Source organism: Vulpes lagopus, chromosome 1 (genome assembly GCF_018345385.1).
Source record: "Vulpes lagopus strain Blue_001 chromosome 1, ASM1834538v1, whole genome shotgun sequence".
NCBI lineage: Eukaryota > Metazoa > Chordata > Mammalia > Carnivora > Canidae > Vulpes > Vulpes lagopus.
In genome coordinates, this window is record NC_054824.1 from 135,691,303 (window position 1) to 135,698,262 (window position 6,960).

A 6,960-nucleotide genomic window follows, 5' to 3' on the forward strand; every position below is an offset into this window, starting at 1 on the left:
CCCTGCAACAACAGTAACCCAGCAGCCTGACATCACAGTATTTCTCCCCAGAAATAATTAGTCCATGGCCAAGGCAGCAATGTGAGTGTATCCTAAGACAAAACAGAGCAAGGAGGGGGGACCCTAAAGGCAGTACTTCATATTCAGAGACAAACATGGTTCACAATTAACACATCACCAATTTTAATAAACCTGATGAAAGGTAAGTAGATTTGATATGAAAGTCAAATATACTTGAGATTCCCCCCTTCTCTAAGAGTCCCTCTTTAAATTAAGACTTTGCCAGGTGATTAAGAAGAACGCCAGTGCTTCAAAGGGAAGCAGAGCCTTGTTCTCTGCTGCTCCACAGGCGACCGGCTCTCTTTCCCTTCGGTCCAGATGGAGGCTTTGTTCTCCTGAAGTTGGTCAGGTGCTGTGCCTGTCCAAAAAAGGGAAGCAAGCGAAGCTTTAGAGCCTGCACCTGTTTAAAAAGCAATGCCGCTCCCTCAGCTCCAAAGCCCAAACATCAAATGCCTCCCTTTGCCAGGCAGCTTGGCTATTCCCCAGGCGTTTTCAATCTAGTTGGGTAAAACAAAAATTGCATAATTTGTCATTATTTTCAAGGAATGAGATGTGCCTTCCACAATCCCTTTCGAGTTAAATACAATGATGCTGAGCTTCCTGTGAATGCCAATGCCTTCTTTCTCAGAAAGAATAGAAATAAAGAATGGGAAAAGAAACACCCAATTGATTGCCTGTAATTTGCTCTGGTATTTGTTATTGATGTATTCTTTGTATACATTTTAGGGATAGGTAGCAGAAAAATTATTTTTTCCAGGTCTTCAATAAAGAGAAGCCGAACTCTCTGGAAAAAGCTGGGACTGGAAGCCAGGACTTCTGAGTCAACTTCAAGATTCAAAACAAATAAATCAAATCAATTTAGGCAAGTCACAAGCCATAATCATTCAATTTCCTCATTTTAAAATGTGGATTAAAATGATCTTCTCTAAATATAACCCATTTAATTATGAAGCTAAAAAAATTGATAAGAAAGTGCTTTAAAATTTTTAATATTCCCTATAAATTTAAAGTAGTTTGAATGAGAAATAAGGAGTGGGACAGGATTCTTAGACAGGGATCCTATCATTCTTTCTAAGGTGAAAAGCTTCAACTCCAGGCAGAAAGGGGAGTGAGGAGCAAAGAAAACAACTCAGAACAATCGCTGGAAAGCAAGAGCATCCTAAATCTCATCTATTAAGAGCAGAGAAAAACACCTAAAAACCTCCACCATATTTTTTTGTGTACAGTGCCTTTTTGCTGGCACTTGGTTACAACAATAGTGGAGAAAAGTAGGCCCATAAAGCAAGATTGATTGCTGGGAAGATGATCAATTGCTGCTGTGAAAGGGGAAAAAACTGATAAATGTTTTTTTTTTCCCTCTCTTCACAACCTTTTGCTAAAGCTGTGCAAAATGTGTCATGCATAAAAAGTATGCAATTTTCATGTAATTAGAGGAACACAAGATGAAAATGAGTTCCATCAGAGCAATCAAGGATGGTAATGTGGTATGTATTTGTCAGTGCCTATTTGTCATGAAAGTAAAACCCAACAAGTTATATATTTTATTTCATTTTAACTCTGAAAAACATAAATGCCATTTTGCCATGGTCAAATCTATAAATTTCAATAATTCTTTTTTTTTTGAGAACTGTAGATTAGATCATTTTACTCTTTTAAAGAAGAGAATACTATCTTATGAAAAACACTGAGATTACAGGACAGATTTATTCCATGGAGGGTCAGATTTACAACAGGAGGTGATAGGTTTACAGTTTGCTATACAAGAAACACACTGTAATTTATTTTCTTTAAAAATACACTTGCATCTTACAGTAGCATGTGCTTCTGATCCCATCCCCATACCTCTAAAACCAAAGGTATTAGGTTTTTACATTCTTATTGGGCAAAAGGACATACATTTTTCTTCTTTACTCTTACTTTCCTTCCCTGCCTCCTTTCCTCTTCCTTTCTTTCTTCCTTCCTTCTTTTCCATTCATTATTCATCCATTTACTTATTCATTTATTATATTCTTTGAGCATCAAAATGGTACCCAGCATGCTAAATTCTGATAATATAAAAGCAAAGAAGACCTGCCTCATATTCTCAAGCTGATTTCATTTAATAGGGACAGAGGCAAGCAAGCAATCAACACAGTAGGATAGTGTTGTAATACGACTAGAATCTGGTGTGTATGGAGGAGCTGTGTATGCTAGGATTGGCAAAGCTAATGGGAAGATTGCACTCTAATGGCTCAGTCCTGCTTTAGGAATTAAGTAGGCCAAGTGTGGGAAAAGGCAGTCAAGGCAGAGGAACAAGTAAGAGCAGAAGCTGTGAGGACATTGAAAGGTTTCATGAAAAGTGCAACTAGTTAATTTTTTTCCATGGTGGAAATTGTGAAGAGGCAAGTAATAAAACCAATGAAGTGAAGTAGAGAAGGAAAATATGGGGAAGATCCTTATCGACCAGGTTGATCTCCATCCTCAGTGCAACAGGAAGGCTTTTAACATTTAAAGCAGAAATATGGTATAATCAAATCTGCACGTAGAAGAGACACTCCAGCAGCAGCAGGGAGAGGGATGTGAGTCTAGTAAAACCAGTTAGGCATCTATTACAATAACCAGCAATCGTGACAATTGGAGCCAAGTTGAGCCATATCTTCGTTTGAGATACCTCTCAGAAGAATGTACATGAATTAGAAATGGATTCTAAAAAGGAATGAAGTAAATAAATAAATAAATAAATAAATAAATAAATAAATAAATAAAAAAAAAGGAATGAAGCAGAGAGAGGACTCAAGGTATTCAACACAGGCAACTGGGTGGAGAGAGATATTCCTACTAGGTCAGGGAATACATGAAAGGGAGCAAATATCGCTTGGAAGATAAATGACTTACAATTCGGACCTGCTTAATTTGAGAGAATGGTGAAATGTTAGAGAATCACTGTGCACATAATCTGGAGAGTAGAAATCCAGAGACTTTTTCTTTCCTGAGATATTATGAGCTTATAAAGTTGTCAGATCAAAGGTTGTCCAGAAAAAAATCATTCATTCATTCATTCATTCGAAAATGTATATTGAGCATCTACAAGGTCTAGTTAAAGAGATAGTAAAGCACAAGAACTATCTCTAAAATAGAGATTTTTAAACTCAAATGTGATTATATCTACACTTTAGGAATAATTATCAAGTTTATGGGAGATGAAGCACACAGGGTAACTAGCCCAGTTCCTGACATATGATTATATAATTAGCATTGTTGAGATCCAAGTCACTAAAATGTATGTGAAGTCAATAAATATAAAAACATTATAAAAATACATCCAGGAAACTTGAGCCATCAAGTTATTTTATTATAATAATAATTATTATTATTATTATCAGTTTATATCTAGTGGCAACTAATGCTAAACAGGTAATCACTGCATCTACGAACACTTAGAAAATTATAATGTGATAGCTCTATATAGCAAACAATCCTCATTGTACACCCACTACTGAGAAAACATGAGTTATATTTATAATTATGTCAATGCTAGTAATAATGATAATAATAATAGCTAATATTTGTGTAGTGGTTTTCTATTTACTGAACATATATTTGCCTCTAATTTTCTTATCCTATACTGTCCTTCTCTGGCTTTGATTTAGGGATATTGTTAACTCATTTTGAAGTATTCCATCTTCTATTTTTTGAAAAGAGTTTGAGAAGAATTTGTATTAATTCTCCTTTAAATGTTGGGTAGAAGTCAGTTGTAAAGCCATTTGGCTCTGGACTTTCCTTTTTGGGGAGATTTTTGATTACTGATTCAATTTCCTCCTAGTAATCAATCTGTTCAGAGTTCCTATTTCTTCCTGATTCAGTTTTCGTAGGTTGTATTTTTCTAGGAATTTAACCATTTCTTCTAGATTGTCCAATTTTTTTGGTATAAAATTGGTCATAATAGTCTCTTACAATCCTTTGTATTTATGTGGTACCAGCTGTAATGCTTCCTCTTTTATTTATTATAATTTTACTTATTTTCATCATCTCTTTTTCTTGCTTTGTCTTTATCTTTTTTTAAAGCTAGGTTTCATTGATCTTTCCCACTGTCTTTTCTTTTTTCATTATTATTTATTTCTATTCTGGTGTTTGTTATTTCTTCTCTATAACTAACTGTGGGTGTAGTTTGTTCTTTTTCTAGTTCTTTAAGATACAAAGTTAGGTTGCTTATTTGAGATCTTTCTTTTTTTCTTAATGAAGGCATTTATTACTATAAACTGCCCTTTAGAACTGCTTTTACTGTATTCCATGAGTTTTGGCATGTTGTGTTTCCAGTTTCAGTTGTCTCAAGATAATTTTTGATTTCCCTTTGGATTTCTTCTTTGACTCATCAATTATTCAGTAGCATTTTGTTTAATCACCACTATACTTGTGAGTTTTCCAGTTTTCATCTTGTAATTGATTGGTACTCTCACACCATTATAATCAGAAAGGATACTTGATATTATTTCCATTTCATTAAATTTATGAAGATGTATTTTATGACCTAACATATAATCCAGCCTGGAAAACATTCCATATGCACTTGAGAGGAATGTGTATTCTGCTGCTGTTCGATAAAATGTTCTGTATATGTCTGTTAGGTACATCTGGTCTGATATGTAGTTTAAATTCAATGTTTCCTTATTGATTTTCTGTCTGAGTGATCTATCCATTGTTGAAAGTGGGGTATTGAAATCCCCTGCTCTTATTGTATTGCTATTCCTCTCTTCAGATATGTTAATATTTGCTTTGCTTTATATATTTAGGTACTCCTATGTTGGGTGTATAAGTATTTACAAATATTATATCCCCTTGATGAATAGATCCATCATTATACAATGAGCTTCTTTGTGTCTTGCTCCAGTTTTTGTCTTGTGGTCTATTTTGCCTAATATTTCTACTCATGTGATTTCTTTAAAAGTAGGGCAGTAATACAACTCTGGCCAATAAGATTGTAAATGATGTCTGGTGGACAGCTTCTGGGAAAGTTTTTCTTGCTGTTAAAAGGGAAAAATGTATAATAAAAAGAAGATGGAAAAGACAAATCCCTCATTAAAAACCCAGATATAGGTTTTTGAATGGGCAGGTACCCAGATGTGTTATTAGTAAAGGAAATCTCATTTGCCCAAACCTGCCATCTGCTCATTATAAGAGCCTCTCTAGCAGTTATTTGTTCATGGCTAACTGTCTGGGCCATCCCAAGGACCATCCCTTCAATAATATAATCCCCTGTGCTTTCTATAATACTTTCTGACAAGTACTTATTTCTTGCTCGTAGTTTATTTGTTCACTGTAGAGGAAGGATTTGGAGAGTGGTTGTTCATATAACTATTTTCTCACTATCCAATAATCCACTGAGTATTTGACAATTATCAGTTTTATATACCAGAACATTATCTCAATATTTCTATTTTCCTATTTTATTTCTTCTTTTCTATAATGTAACAGTGGTGTTCTATTCCTCATGAATTCACTTCTAATCACTCTCAAGGAACATTTTTATCTTGGCATTTGCTCATTCCTCTAATAAAATTATCTCTATCTTTATCTCTCTCTTTTAATTAAGTTGCATTTTCTTTTGCTTCTGTAAACTGGGACAAATCATCCCCAAATTTTATAATGATGGAACTCCTGAAACTAAGGATATTGGTGGTACCTCCTCTTTTTTTCAAGATTAATTTTCGTATTTTTCTCAAATTATTTATAGTTTTCATTAGCTACTCATAATGTAAAACAAAATGTACAGCATTTTTGTTATTTTTGCTTTTTTTGTTATTTGTCCTTCTCTTGTACAGTCATTTAAAGTGTGCTTAGAGGATACTTTCTGATGTCCTCATTTTCTAACTTAGATGTCAGTAAACTTTTTCTGTCAAGAGCCAAAAAAATAATTTAGGCCACATGTCTCAACTACTCCACTGTGCAACTATAGCCCAGGAACATCCATAGACAATACATAAAAGGATAAATGTGGCTGTACCCCACTACTTCTTTATCAGAGCAGGAGATGGACTAGATTCCATGGACTATATAGTTTGTTAATGCCTATAAATCTAATCCATCAGTTTTCTATATTCTGGGTGGACAGAGTATCTCTTCAAGTTCCCCAGGTGATATAACCATAAGAAGCTCTGCAGTTCTACAGTTTTGGAAAGATAATTTTGAGGCTCTGAGTAACCTCAAGTGTGGTACCTACATTGTACATACATTCCTAATATCAAACAGTTTACCTAAAATACAGTCTAGATAATGCAAAGTTTTAAACCTGTATTTTTGTTATAATCAAGGTTTTAATAAACAGTATACAATATCAAGTAATATATGTCATTGTGTCTCTTTCCTTTTCCTATTAAATCAGATTCTTTTCCCTCTTGTTTGTTTTCACCCACAGATATATAGAAGGCACAACCTTGTGGTCATAACTAGATCCCTGGCTTCTCACTGCAAAATAAGAAACTATCATTAAAGAGTGGCTGAACATATTTTTCACAAAATAAAGTGGTAAGAACTGAGGGACATGTTGCATCTGATCCCATTTTTTTTGTCAAAAATTATTTGACTATATTTATGTGGGTCTATTTCAGGACTCTCTATTCTGTCCCATGGATCTATGTCTCTATTCTTTCATCACTACCACAGTGTCTTGATTACTGTAGCTTTATAGTAGGTCTCAAACTCAGGTGGTATCTGTCCTCTAATTTTGCTCTTTTTCAATAATTTGTTGGTTCTTGTGGGTCTTTGTTTCTTTATATAAACTTTAGAATTGGGTGTCAATGTCCACAAAATAGTGCCTCCAAATTTTTATTAGAATTGCATTTAATCTATTGATCAAGTTGGGAAGAACTGACATCTTGGCAATATTGAATCTTCCTATCTAGAACACGAACAATCACTCTGTTT